This window comes from Pezoporus occidentalis, unplaced genomic scaffold (genome assembly GCF_034315485.1).
Source record: "Pezoporus occidentalis ecotype Australia unplaced genomic scaffold, CSIRO_AGI_Poc_V1 ctg195, whole genome shotgun sequence".
NCBI lineage: Eukaryota > Metazoa > Chordata > Aves > Psittaciformes > Psittacidae > Pezoporus > Pezoporus occidentalis.
Window position 1 is genome coordinate 415125 of NW_026913800.1, and position 15344 is coordinate 430468.

At 44.6% G+C, this 15344-nt stretch overlaps 1 protein-coding gene across 1 annotated transcript in view; it reads left to right on the forward strand.

Annotated features, from left to right (window-relative positions):
• The first annotated feature begins 14001 nt into the window (after positions 1 to 14001).
• The window catches only part of JCAD (junctional cadherin 5 associated), a 63145-nt gene continuing 61802 nt past the window's right edge, over positions 14002 to 15344 (forward strand). Inside the window, exon 1 of the mRNA XM_062617345.1 lies at positions 14002 to 14151. The gene's annotated coding sequence lies outside the window, so the exon portion shown is untranslated. The remainder of the gene's footprint in view (positions 14152 to 15344) is intronic.

Below are 15344 nucleotides of genomic sequence, written 5' to 3' on the forward strand. Positions count from 1 at the left end.
GATGCCAGGCAGCTTAGAGAAAGTCAGTATCTCTGATTTAAGGCTTTTAAGATCTAGGCTGTTCTGTAACTAATTGCTTATTTAATAATGATAATAATGATTGATACTGAACTCTTATCTATTCTTTTCACTAGTAGAACTAAAAGCACAGTACATAAAAGGTAATTATTCCCATTTTATATATGGTGAAAGTGAAGCAGAGATGGGTGGATTGCCTTCTCCAATGTCACACATCATTTTACTGGCAGTTGGGAATAACACCTCAGTTTTCCAAGCTTTGGTCCAAGCTGGAGCTGCCAGGTCCCCTGAGGGGGTTTCCTGAGTGTCCATGACTTCTTCAGTGCTTTTCCCATTGCAACACTTCCAGCAACTGGAGGAAACCATTTCTGTGCCAGTGTTCACACACTTCAGCTCAAGGTCACACTACAAATCAGACAGTAGATAAGGTTTTTCTCCAGTGAATTTGATAGACTGTCTCCCATGGCAGTACACAGAGCAAACCTGTCTCTCTGGATGGTTTAAAGGCCTTCCAAGGGACATGTTCCCTGTTTTGCAATGAACTTCGCTGCTTTCTCTCTCTTCTTTCCTTATGTGTGCCCTGTACTGTACCCAGCACAAAGCACCGCATACATTTTGTCTTTCATGGTGCCTTGTGCTGTGGTAGCACTGACTTCCCACCACCACACATTTTATTTCGAGACCCACTTTCTTTCTGCAGCTGCTTCATTCTTTCCCTGTCTCTTTTGTATTAATTTGTTGTGTATTCTCAGGTGGGTGTCTTGCAACACCTCACCAATTATTGCTTATATTCATCCCGAGCCACAAGCAGAGGGTGGCTTTACGAGATTTTCTCTGCTCCATCAACTTGTGCAGTGTAAGAAGCACTTGGTGAATGGTTGTCTGACACCTTGTACACCATTTCTGTAAGCAGTCCATATTGCCCACCCTGACGTGGGTATTATGGCTTTTGTTGAGCCTGTGTAATTATGGCAAGACCTTTAGGAAACCTGTTACGCTGGAGGGATTCAAGGGCGATTAACTATAAAGGCATGTTATTTTTCCTTCCAGCCGAGTTTTGCTGCATTTTTCAGATTTGATTAGCTGAATTCTTATCTTACAGAGAAAAAAGACTTAAAATTCACTCTCCAGTGAAATAATACTGGCATCCTGTCCGTCAGTGGGTGAGATCCCACATACTTGTTTGCCAGAACCGAAATTGTTGCAAAATCTCCTTCAGGCAAAGCTGTAATGTCCTAAATATAACAGACTTAAGCAATTGTTTTGTAGCTGGATATTCGTCAATTCCCCTTGCATATCTAAACAGAAAGGAGAGATGAAGAGCAGCTTTAAAAAGCTAAGAGAAAGTGGAGAGTTTCTGTATTAGCTATTAGCAGGTCAAAGGCTTTTCCTAAGGAAACCTGCCCATTTAAATGGAAAACTGAGAGAGCACAGAGCTTTTTTCTCCATCATCCCTGCAGAGTGTGAAGTGAAATCTAGGCATTAGTGCTAAATTGTTTTCAATTTTTGCAATGGCTTTACGTAAGTAGCTTTTCCTTCTCCATGTCAGTACATTGGACAGCCGTTAAATACCACCCTTGTCAAAACAGACCCTTGTTCCTTCAGTCCTTATCCCAGTAAAACTGGGATAAGTTCCTGGTTGAAATCATGAATCCTATGGTGCAAGTGAGCCCGTGTGGTCCCTGCACTGGGCAGGCAGTGAAGCCAGGGATAACACACCATGGACACCCTGCCCAGTCCAGACAGGGGAACCCTGCGCTTCCACCTGACATTCTCCATCTTTTTCTTGTGCTCCAGAGTTTATTAAAAAAAAACAAACACCAAAAACAAAAGGCAAAGAAGCTATTTCAGACTTTTCAAGTGCCTGATGACAATTACCAAAATAACTCTTCGCTCTGTTATAGCACTCAATGCCTCTTATAGTGCAGTGCTGCATGCCGCCTGAGAGCTGAACCATCAGCAAAAGCAGCTCCAAACTGATAGGTTCAGAAAGACATACATACTTACATGTACTGGAAGTATAAGTGATGAATAAAGTTGCTTTTATTAGCTGACGTCTTCTAAACACTTAACAAATGGAGTTTCAGTCACTGTCTGAAATACTTAAGCACGCCTTGTATGTCGGGTCACTCCCAGGTTCCGAAGGGTTCCCAGCATGTGCCAGGGGAGATTCCCAACATGGGCAATCTGGGGTCAGCCTCCAAACCATAGGGTTAGGCCCCATGTTCATCTACAGCTAGGGCAAGCGTTGTGCTCATTTGAGTGTAGCACTTGTAAGGAAAGGAGTGGAGGCAGGCGGTGCTCATCTGCCATGGGGTTGGCAGCATATTTCAGCTGACTGAATATCTGGCTATTGGGCTGCCCTGCAACAAACCCACCTTCAGCCCCACCGGGCTTTGGCAGGGTCTGGTGTCCACCCAAATGAGGACATGTACCAGGAGGAGATAGCTCTTTGTTCCACAGGACTTGGTTTCTGATGCTGAGATGAGTTGCATCCCACCTGGATTTTGGTCCCCTCAGTTTCAGTTTTGAGCTTTTCTCCCAAACAAGAGAGTTACTAACATTTTCCTTAAATAAACTTAGGCATTTTCACATAATCAGATTCTTTCAGGAACTGGAGCCTTAAAGAAAAGCCAGAGCCTGTTACATGAGGTGTGAACACAGAATCCCCCGAGCATCACAGTGCTGTCACTCAGATAGATGGGAGGCACATTTTTGCAGGGAGAGAGTTATTCTTAATTTTTAGAATTTGCATTTTCATACAGTTAGCTTCTTGAAAATTTAGCAACTCCTCCCAGACTTTTCTCAGATCCTCAAGGGACTGGTGGTGGGAGAGCAATGAAGGAGAAGGACACCAAAACACAACAGCAAGAGACTGCAGCAGATGGAGAAGAGAAGCTGTGAAAAGAGCAGGGTCACTGGAAGGACAGTGCTTGGATCCTGGCTGTGGCAGGGACTCTCATCAGTTTGATGCTGAATTCTGTGAACTTGGTTTTTGCCGGTGTTTTTGAGCAGGCATTGGTAAGACCATCAACACCAGACCTATCACCTGAATTACTGTGCTGTGAACTTCTTGGGTAGCAGAGTCAGAAGAGTTAGGCACAGGTCAAGCGTTGCAATCTGAGTCATCAGTGTGACCGTGACACCCAGCATGTCATAAAGCCAACAGTTTAAGCTCCCATGTTTCTGTTTCTTTATCTGTAAAATGGAGCAAACAAAGCATTTCACTCAAAAAGCCTAAAACTCATGTTTGTGCAACATACTGAAAAGTATTATGATTAACCTCATATCAGGAGATGCATAGGAAATAAAGAGAAACAAAACACCCTAGTCTTTGGTTTCCTAAATTCAGAAATAATTTTTATCTTCAGACTGATGCAGGCCACACTATGTCGCCTTTCTGTAGGAGGCATGAAGGGGCAGTAAAAAGTAAGTTGAGACTTTGAGTGTCTCATTCATGCATTTTTTTCTCTGCCCTTTTGCTTAGCAGTTGAGTCTAAATGGGAGAAGGAGTGGGTTTGGTTTTACGCAGCTTAGTTTCCATGGGATTTTGAATAATCAATCAGTTAACATCATTATGACAACAGCTGATGTGGACTTGCTACAGTCATATTCATGGCACTGCCTGGATTGATAATGCACAGAATTTTACTTTTAATTTAACAACACTGGCTGTGGTTCATTGTTAAGGCTCCTCCGAGATTCATTTCCTTGTGAAAGCTATGCCAGCACACAAATAGTGTGTCAGTGCACCGCATCATGAGGAGTGGATCCGATTGGATGTTTTCCAGATGAATGTCTTTTTTCGTTTTGAAAATGCCTGTTGTCCAAAATGGGGATGTTCTGCAGGAATGTGTTGATTCTGACAGATTGCAGCAGCCAGGGGTGTTAAAACCTGTTGGTTTTGCCAGGGGGGCTCTCGCTGCAAACTCCCTCAACATTCCAGGGCCCCAGCTCTCCACAGCAGCTTGCACAGCTGCAGGGCTGAGAACAGGAGCTGGTTTTGCCTAAGGGCCCCCTCCCTCTTTTCCTCGGAGCAGCTGTCCTAGGGGAGTTGGGCTTCTGCAGGCAAACTGAGCAGGCACCTCAGGGCAGAGCTTTCCTTAGCTTTTTCAAATCCTGTGAGTTTTCCCAGAGCAGAAGATTGTTTTTCTTCCCTTCCTCAAACAAGAATCCTTAAAAAACCCTGTTCATGGCCTTCCTGTTATTCTGGAATACCAATGCATGGAGATGGACTTGAATGATCACTGGTTAACCACTTTAGTTTTGGGTATTGATAAGAAATGCAGCTATACCTCCTTCAAAAGGAGATGTAAGCAAAAAAGAAAAGAAAAACATTTAATGAGTTCAAAGAGAGAAACTTGACCAATAATGGAACATACTGTATAGGCCTGAATTTTGGCAGTGCACCACCTTGCCTTCCTCTTCCCTGCTGCCCTTCGGCTCCAACTTGCTCACATCTATGCAGGGGACCCACCAAGCAGTGGTGAGCACAGCAGCCCAGCTTTGTGCCCAGAGAGCTGGTCATGCTCTGAGAAGAAAACTCCTGTGAAACCTCACTCATCTCATGTGGCTGTTGTCAGGGCATCGTGTTTCTTTTTGCCCGATATGCAAACGGGAATCAGGATGCTGGCTAGAGCTGCTGCAAACCCTGCTGTGACAATGTCATATCTTCTGGAGCCTGGCCTAATTCATTTAATTTGAGCTGCCAAGTAGTTCTCAGAGAGTAAGAGCTTCAAAATGCTCCTGTCTTAAACAGATTTGAAGAGATTAGCTAAAATCAGAAGATGCTGTATCCAGGCCACTCCCTGCGTACAGCATGACATTGCTTTCTGTAGAGATCTGAAGTGCATTGCAAGGGAGGAGGTAAGTAGAGACCAATCTGTTTCATCACCTAAAGTATAATAAAACCAGCTTCAAACTCAGGAGCATGCGTATGAGGGGGTAGTGCATGCAACTACAATATCTGCACCTTAGTTTTGCTCAGGTAAATGTTCCCACTCCTGTCTTCATAAACCCTTGTATTCAGTGGGAAGTTTCACTGCATTGCTGTCACTGTGCAGGAGTTCTTCCTGACCACATTTCCAATAGCAATTAAGCACTGAAAACTTGCATTACAATGGCAGTGAGGGGCAAGTACAGGAGTGCAGCTCTGCTTTCTGGAGACTTGTAATGTTGGTGTAATTGCTAAGCTCAGGGATGCTTTCTTCATACTGAATTGATCAGTGGCCAAAATAAGACTTGTGGCCTCCTGTGAGTTTCCTGGCTTGCTGTGGGCATTTGGGAACAGGCCATCAGACAAGGCAGACCCTGACTCCATCAGCAGCAGCTCCCTTGTAAGATCCCTGGCAGCTAATGCAGGTACATCCACGGCATGGTCTGCAGGGCAGGCAGAGCTGCCCTCAGAACAGGATTTGGCCCATTAAGTGCCAAATGCCCTGGTTTAGAAGGAGCCACTGCCACTTACAGCTTTCTACAAGGCATTCAAAATTTCAGATCTTGTCAGCCCTGCAGGTTGTGCCTGTGAAGGATGGAGCTGCAAGCTCATCTGCTGCTTCTGTGTTACTCTCCTTAACTTTATCGTGCTTTCTTGTCATTTTCGGTGGGAAGGGTTGCTGTGAGCTCTTGGATCTTAGCACAAATCCAAGTCTGATTATCAGAACTTTGCCAAAAATATCCTTGGTTTTCTTTATCGCCACTAACCATATTTGTGCACTGCCAATCAGTGAGTGACCCACATCAGCAGTGTGAGGCTTGGTTTTCTGGAATACAAACAGGTGGGAATGAGTTTTGATCTGCTAGGGGCAGTGTCTAATCTGAGTGCAACTACCTTTGTAGATTTGCTTGTGGGCAAGTTTCCATAGCTCAAAGGAGCCATTCCCTCATCTGAGGAATCCCATGCTGAACACCAGTTTCAGGAAAAAAATCAAGCAGAATTACTGTGGCCATAAGACTGAGGAAAGTTCAGCTTGGAGAGGTTAAAACCTTAGGAGCAAGACCTCACTTTCTTTATACTTCCTGGGAAGTCATGGTGTTTTGCTCCTTCTGAGGCTCACTCTAGACAGAGCATGCTCATCTTACTCATTTTCATCATTAAAAACCCCAAGAGGATTTACACTGCCTTTACCAGGAAACGTGTCTTCTAATCTCCCAAGTGTACAAAGCAGAAATAAGTCCCAAACACCCACAGTCTTGCAAGAGAAAACAGATTAAAGTGCATCAAAGAGGAATCTAACATGGTGCTTCACTTCCTTTTTTAGTGTCCTTCCTCTGTACAGTTTGCTTCTTCAAGTTTGACTCCTGTTACTAATGATGTATATTTGTGTAACAATGGCAGGCAGGCATGTGACAGAGGTTCATTCCCCGCCGTGCCAGAGGTTGAGACACCTCACATGAGAGAGGTCTCGCCATCAGGAATTCATGGTTGGAATAGAAAGCCAGAAGAAGGGCTCCAAGGAAATATGGTTTCTTTCAACAAGCAGATGGGAATGGAGGAAGAGGTGTGGGGATAGAGTTTCTTAAGAACTCAGGGCTGCCAAGCACAGTCAGGTTTTGAGAAGAGCTGAGCTCCCACTTAGTAAAAAGTAAAATAATGGGCTAATTCTTCCAAAGAACTCCGGACAAGGGGAAATGAGCTCTTCTGGGGATCTTGCCTTATATAGTTATTGTAATGACTTGGCCTTAGTGCCAAGCATATGAAAATCCATCATAAAGTGACTTGCCAAAGTGATACAGGGAGTCTGCAGTACATCTGGGGATCAAATCCTGATCTCTGAGACAAAGTACGTTACTCAGGCCTCTCAGTTGTCTGGAAAGCACTAGATTTAGCCTTGGCTTAGCTGTCCTGCTTTAGACCAAAAAAAAAAATAAAAAGAAAGAGCTCAAAGCAGATCCTGCAATTCCTTAGGAGCTTTTCCATGCTTCCTGGGGGAGCTGTAGGGAAGGACAGAAGCTCTCTATGAGGAAATGTCTTCAGGGATGGTATGATTGTGATGAGGTAGAGGCAGCCCCACCTGGTCCTACTCACACTGAGCAGTGCAGAGGGCTTCAGTGCTCAGTAGGATTTTAGATCATCCATGCACACTTTGTGACTTTTGAACAAATTCCTGCTAGGCATGCTGAAGGCGTGGAGTTTGCCTGTGAGCAGGTTGATGAAGCATCTTTCCCCAGGTCTTGTCACAGCATATACTGGATAACTTTGGCAAAAAAAAACAATGGCAAAACTTAAATGCTGCTCTGCAAGCAGTGCAACAGGTAAGCATTGGTGTGGTGCCATACTTTCTGCAAAACATTCATATCCTCCCTTCTTTTTCAGTAGGCTCTCTAGCTCAGTGTTTCCTTCAGACAGGCTTTCACACTGCAGCCTGGACAGCTAATTGTAACAGAAATAATCACAGGTAAATAGCTGAAAGCAAGGTAGGGAACAAAGGCTTTCTAAAAGACACAGGCTGCAGTTCTGGATGTGTTAAAATTAGACTTATTCTCCTTTCTACTACATGGATGCCTCCTGCCTTGCTAAAATCATCAAGAACTGTCACATAGAAATAGCTAAGGAGCCACAGAGGCCACAAGACAGGACTCCATCCTTACTGGTGGTCAGACCCACCCTTACTTTCATTAGCAGCATTTAGTCCTTTTCCTGGAGGAAAAGCCATCAGGCTGGACCTGCTCCCTTCCCGGTGGCTGGCTCTGCATTTTGCTTTTCCGCCAGTGAGTGACACCCCATAACCACCACCAGACATCAGCGGCATGATAACATCTTCCACTAATGTGGCTCATGTCGCAATCCATGATACAGGGACCTGCCAGAGGTCCTTGTGCTCCTGCAATCAGAGGTGTGAGAGAAAAGAGGAGCCACTGTCATTACCGAACAAGAACTGCCACATGCTTAGCCTGAACATCAACATTTTCTTGAGTTCAGCAAAGAGCTCTGCTAATTCTGTTTTCCTCATTAGCCTCTATTTTCAGGACCTCTGAGGTCCCTACTCCAAACCCCTGGTTTCCTTTCCTCTCAGTCTGCTGCTTCTCCTTTTACCCACTATGTGCCCTGACACCTCCAGCTGAACAAGGACCTCTGTTATTTGCTCCCATCTTATTGAATGCGCTTTCTAAACCAGGGATTTTAACCTGCAGCTGGATTGGTCTGTGGGAAAGAAACTTGTGGGCTGTGGGTCAGCAGTGGCTTCATCTTGGAGCTGACTGGCATTAACTCTATCAGATATAGGGAAAGCTTTGAACAGCTTTTCACAGAACCCACCACTGTAGCCCCTCTTCCCCCTTACCCCCCAACCCTTGCCATGGAAACTCAATACAGCCCATATTGTGAAGGAGTTCAGAAAGGAGCACAAGAGTGGGAGAGGCCTCCAGCTGCCCAGTCTGGCTTGGTCCTTCCTGGTCATTGACAAGCGCTGACATGATGTCTTCTAGTGCAAGTGCAGAGCAGCTCATGCTACAGAGGGTAAAGTATAAGGCAGGGGAGTTCAGAGAGGCTTCACTCCTAAAAATACCTGCTGCACCCAAAAGCTGCTTTGGTTTGGGTATCATTATGTAACACATTATTGAAGATACACGTAACTGACTGCAAGAACGTGAATCCTTTGCTAATGCAGAGAAAACTATTCATCTCATAAATCAGAACTCAGTTGTCTTCGTTTTTGATTCTGAATGTCACAATAAGTCATCTTCCTTTCCACATTAAAGATGAGTATATAAACAGTGTGGGAGATGCAGAGAGCTCCCCCTTCAACAGCACAACTTCCTAATAACACAAGTTCTCCAGGGCAGAAATTCCAGTTTTATAGGAGTCACATATCTAGTGCAAATGCTCCCTGCTGACAGATGAGCCTGCCTGTTGGGATTTAATATGCTTGAGACCTCAGAAGGCACCTCATAAAAAAGGCATATTCAGTTGTAGCATTTGCATCTACCCATCTGGCAGGACTGGGGGTAACATCTTCTGGAGTGGAGGGTATCACTGGGCACTGCTGCTGGCAATTCTCTATTGCTAAGCAAACCTGGATCTTCTCTAGGAGTATTTTCAGTGTTCCCCAGTGAAAGTTAGCTGTCTATACAGCATGGTTTTCAGCAATCTCATTCAAAAGCTCCCTTCAGGAAATGCATGTTCATCCTTCTGAGATCCACATAGATTTCCTCATTCTGTCTCATACAGCAAGCCAGAAAAAGCTGAAAGATGGTATGTAGAAGTGGGGCAGCATTTGTTAAGAGATAATTATCCTTATTTTCTCTAGATTTGTTAATTTAACCAAAATATCTTGCTAAGCAACACAAACTCCCACCTGACTTTAAGCAACTGTGGATACAGGGCAGGCTTACACTTCTGGTACTGTCCATTCAAATTGTTAGAAGTGAGTCTTGTCCTGCGGCAGCCCTGGGCTGTGCCATTGAACCCTTCCTGAGACAGCTGTGAGATACCCCAAGGCTTGAAGGTGACCACAGTTTTCCTTATTACATGCTGAATACAGCAGGTCACCTCCGTTGAAGTCCCAGTAGGTCCTTGGCTCATGCTTGGTCCCTGGTGGTTCAGTCATTTAATCCTTTGCTCCTCTGCAGAGTCCTGGAGTTCCCTGAGATCCACCACTGCAGGGTAAGAACAGCCTGCACCATTACAGTTAGTTTATATTATACTTTAGGGTTTGCCCATCACTCGTACAAAAATTCAACACAAGAGGTTTCCACAATGTGAAACAAAGTTGATTGTTGGGGCAGTGGTGAAATACAAACCTTCCTGCACCACTACTTGTTCCAGGTGGAGACTGATATGAATTTGTTCATCACGCCAGAACCGCGGCAAAGCCTGCAAGGGCCTGGCTACAGTGCTCAGCCCACACAAACATGCCCCTGCTCTTGCACAGCAGACCTGGACCACCTAGGCCTAGGCTGGAGGGTACCCCCATTCCATGTCCCCTTGGACCTGTCACCTCTCCATGTGTGCCTGGGGCTGCCTGCATCAAACAGTGTCCCACATAACCATGAACAGAGTTCAGGTTCCTAATGTCATTAATGGGGAGATGCTTCATGTTGAGTGGGTGCAACTTCTTTATGGTAGGGGTAAGACTTGCTGGGTGTGGAGATGGGAGGCAATGCTGACATAGGGTCAATGGCTGCCAGTGCCCCTCCTGTGCCAGCCAATAAAGCCAGGGTCACCCAAACCCAGGGCCCACGTGTTTTGTCTTGGGCTTATAACTGAGAACTGCTTACACTTTATTTAAGGGGAAGCTCTTTGGTGGAATTCCCTGGGTTAACTTGCACTTAACTGTAAGCTCATTCAGTTTTTGCTTGTCACATCATTTGGTGGTTTATGTTCAATGATGGTTGCATTGACATAATTTTAGAAATAAATAGAATGGAAATGAGCACTGCAACACAGAAAGAAAATAATTCAAGATACATCAGCTTAAATCAGCTTTTGCTCTTGTAATTTTTTCAATAGCTATCACAATTTTGTGTCTTATGGTACTTGAAATTGGGAGGGGCTGGTATCATGGTACAGGCTGGTATCTCCGTGTCATGGTACAGGGCTTCGGTTCCAGTACTTTCATTAAAGAAAACATTTGCTTTCCTTTACAACAGAAGTAAGTACCAGATGTCAAAATGGCAGAACTGTGAAAATGTGATCTGCTACCATTCACAATGTGTGGTTTTGTTCTGTTTTTTCAGAAGCCGGTGTTTTCCAGGTCAATCCCACAATTTTGTGCGGATCCTAATGGAAGATCTTTTAACAATGTGGATTGGCAATGTCACTTCTAGAAGTGCTTCCCTGATTCAAAAGAAATTGAAGCTTTGTATCTCTAATTCTCAGTTCACTTTATAAAAAAAAAGGAGAAAACATGCAAGATAGGTTCCTTTAACATGTAATTTCCTATTGGCAACATCTATTATGAATTCGTCATTATCTCAGAAGGGGAGGCCAGTGTGGGAGTTCTTGCTGCTGCAAAATTTTACTTCATTGTGCCTTACAGTTCCTTTCATTTATTGCTCGGTTCATGTAAGCGCTGACCAAAACGCAAAACTGAACACCTAAATAGTTCTAGCATGGGCTGTGTTTTATTCTGCAGGCTTTAATGGAAGGCAGGTGAGCAGCACAGTTTACAGACCTCAGCCTGGTGTGATTATGGTGCAGATGATATCCAGCATCGCACAGAGAGTGCTAAAAAGGAATGTTCCTTTCACAGACTGGGAATAATTTGTTGCTGTTTACACTTGGGAAACAGCCATTCCAGCTAAGATCTGTAATGTTAGGGTTGGATGGAGGAGGAAAGAGCTCTAGGAAACTATGTGGAGCTGACTTTGTTGCTTTGTTTTGGAGGTAGCGGGCATGTTTGTGGGCAGCACTGCAGCAGGAGGACATGTTAAGCAGGGAGCAGGTCTGAGCTGCCTCAAGGCATGAGAGGAAAATAACAAACCTCATCAATAGGCAGGTGTTCACCTTCCAATGCTGGCTGCTGTGTCAGCCTAAATCTGGCAAAAGTTTCAGGAAGATTGATTTTCTTCTTTTGGGAGGTAAAAAACACAACTTGAAGGAACCGGTTTTTATGAATGTGGGTCCAATCTGTTGACTTGCCTAGGAGGAGAAAGGAAACAACCACTAAACCATCCCTCTGTTACTATTTTTCTCCGCATCCCAAAGAAACAGCAGCTATGTGCAATGCTGAAATGTCTTGCCTTGACATTTTAGAAATCAAACTCTTCATTTCCTTTATGTTTGTTTTTAAAGTGCTGTTTCTTGTAAATGGAGTGCAGCCTGACCCAAGAGATACACTAGAAAAACCAAACCATGTGTTAGGATCAAATGCTTTCACTTAATGCAAAATTATTTTTACTTTTTCTTCACCCACTGTTATTTTTTAGCTTCTCTGGAAAATGGACTCTTTTCAGGTCAACCTGCAGAGCAACTCCTGCTGCCCTCTCTTCCTCATGCTGCTTCCTATCAAGCCAGCTAAGCACAAATAAAAAATATACCACTCTGCAGCATAGAAACTTCCTTTGTGCATGCAAAGATCCTCCATGCAGGTGGAGCAGAGAGCACAGAAGCACAACATGGGTTATTTTCTTCCTGAAGTCCTCTCCAGCAGCTTGCAGTATTGGTGCACAGATCTGGTGCCTGTCACCAGTACCTCTGCAAACTGGGAGACCTGGACTCTTCCAGCTAGATTTCCTCCCAGCAGGGCTGTAGCAAGACCTGCCCCTGCCACAAGAGCATTGCTCATGCTTGCTTTCTTTACGGGGTCCCATGCAGAGGTGAGGTAGAAGCTGTAGCTGGAAAACATCAGTGGAACTGATCTTATGGTAATTACAGCAACGTCAAAGAAAGCAAGCCGGGGTGTAGTTTGCTGATTGACTGGTGGAAGGAGAAGCTGGTTGATGGTCCAGAGGCATACTGATGGGAGGTTTGGGAACATTTTGCTTCTAGCTCAGGTGCACATCCCTGACCACGACACAAATGCTTGAGAACCTACTTGCTTACTCTGCAAAACCTCAAGCTCAGGTGAGGAAGCAGAGAAAAGCATTGGAGTAGCTCAGAGAGCTCAGCCTGAGCTCTGGGAAGCAGGCTGGCATCTCCGGAGATGCCCCAGTCCATTCTGGGAACCTGCAGGCTGAGATGGGCAACAGGCTCTTAACCACTGCTGGTTATTAAAGATACCAGACCTGTACATCAAATGAACTCTCCTGCAGCCAGTGGTACCCAGGTGACTCAATAAAATTAGACTCCATGTTCCCAGCCAGCACCTCAAGAGCAGGGCACTGGCTGTGATGCAATAGGCAGCTGCTGGCTCCTGCTGACAGACAGGAGCTACCTGAGCTGCCACTGGATGCTCCGCTGCCTCCCTCCTGCCCAGAGTGGGCAGCGCTGCCGCGCTCTTCAATGTCGGGGTGGGAGGTCTGTGCAGGGCTTTCAGGCGGTATGATTACATCTGCAAAGCACTCGGGAATGCTTTGGGATGAAGAGCGTTATGTAAGTGTAAGATAATGTTATTTATAGAGCCAGGTTTTATTCAAAATGGAATTAAACTTGTGTTCCTGAAGCCTCTGCTGTCAAAGACAAATTAGAATTTGTCCCCTCTTCTCTAGTGTTTTACATCCAAATTTTTTTCCTCAGTTCAGCCCAAAGTTTAAGACAGCATATTATTTACTGATGTGTAAAACCAGAAAGTTAATATGTCTCTTTTCCATCAGGTGTGAGATGGCCCTGAAAGCCCAGACTCTAACCATGCTTTGCAACCACAGCAGCTGTGGCATGAAAGTGTCATAAACCAGGAAATAATGGCAGAGTTTGATCTGGATTAAATAACAAAACCTCAAAACCAGTGTCCTAGGAATAATATTTTGCCTGAACTTAACAACTGTAACAATCCACGAGCTGCAAGGAGGGTATAAAGCTTACATCCCTGCTGGAAAAGGCACTGGTTCACTGGGCTGATGGCTGTGCTCCCACAGAACTACAGACCTTGTGGCCTTTTAAAATCTTGCATTATTACCTTAACGAGCTTTATTTGCTCTTTTGAAATATTAGATTCAAATCCCTCATATTTGTACTTCTTACAAGCCACAAACCCCCAAATTGCTGGGATGCCTGCTGAAATCGATGCTAACAGGTGTTAGGAATATTGTTTTATGAGTTATGCCACCTTACATAGGTTAGTTTGCACAGTTCATCTGCTGCCCCTCACTTGTCATAGTATCTAGCATGAAATTCCACACATGCCTTTTATTTAGGAAAGAACACAAAAGTATGTTATCTTATTCCTCTGGAATTTTCCACACATATTTAGCATGTTAGTTTAAGCATAATTGGTTAGTGGACTCTTGAAATTTATACCTTAGCAGCACTTATTTACATCAGGCTTAAAGTAGTTTGTTTCAGTTGAGGTAAATGTGAAGCATTAGATTGCAAACGTACCTAATCCATCTCTCCTCCCCCATGACTAGAAATCCTGTGGTTAAAATAACACAGCCTCTATTCAGAGCACAAACTTAGAGCTGCTAGCAGGAACAGGCTTGCGTTTTAAACAACTCTGAGAAGATGAGTCTGTTTAAGGGTTTTTCTCAGGTTTGTTTTTCATCCTGCTTCTGATCCATGAGAGGAAACCAGGCTCTCTACTCCGGGCACACAAGGTAAAGATTTTCTGCGTTCTGTATATGGTTACATGTGCTTGTAAAGGAGTGTATGAATGTGATTGCAAAAATGCTGTTGCAAATGCAATTATAAAAATGTTGTTGCTTATTGAGGAAGAAGTGTTTGGCAAATAGCTTCATAATCTTTAACTGTTAATCTGTGGCTGTTTCCATACTATAGTGAAATGAGGAAATGATAATCTTGCACAGAGAAGCAAGCAGCAGCAATGCTCTTGTCACACATTAGAGAGGCTGAGCATGTAGGCAGTATAGGAATAACAAGCCCAGGTACTACTGTGATCAAGCCAGACAACAACTGGCATTTTGTTGACTGTCAGGTGTAGTCCCTCCTGGTTTTGTCCAGCTGCTGTACTCTCTGTGCGGGAGGCAGAGGCTGTGCCAGGGGATGGCACTGAGTCTGTTTACAGAGTATATGCTAATGCTGTTCCAGTGTGACTCTTACAGTAACAGTGCTTTCAGAAATGTTTGGATGTGGCGTGCCAGATAATTAACTGCCTTTATTTTATTTGCTCTTATTGCTTTCCAAGTCACAGGAGACGTAGGAAATCATCATCTTTTGCTTGAATCCTTATTCTATTTGAAATCCAGGAAACAAGCGTGATGTCTGTGCTAATGCCTGTAGGACTGAAACTCCCAGTGCTGGAGACTGTTAACTCTCCCAGCCCCAACACTCTCATTTCTCCCCGTGCTGCTCCTGAGTACCAAATCAGTCCTGCTGCACTGGGGTGTTCAAACACAGCAGGTCACACTGATGGATAATACAGAAACACTGCTACTCATAGTTTTTATTAATTTAAAATTAGGCACGGGGCAGCATGTGTGTGTCTGTGTGTGTGTGTTGGGGGGCACTTATACTCTCCTTCCACCAGTGTAGCACTGAACAAATGCTGCTCCAGGTGCTACCTTGCCAGCGCTGGAGAAAGCCTTATGTGCCACTCAGAGATGCTCCTTTTCCTCTTCCCCTTCCTTCCACTCATCTTTCCCTTCCCTGAGTAAGACAGGATGGTTTCACTATATCCTGCATGCAGTAACTGGCCTCCCCTGTCTGAGATGGTCAGAGATGGTCTCTGCCATCCCACCCTGGTAGCACATACTCTGCTCCTCTGCTCCTCCAGAGAAAAGAGGAGGGCCCTGCCTGGCATACTAGGTCTCTCGCATCACAGAGCTGCCAT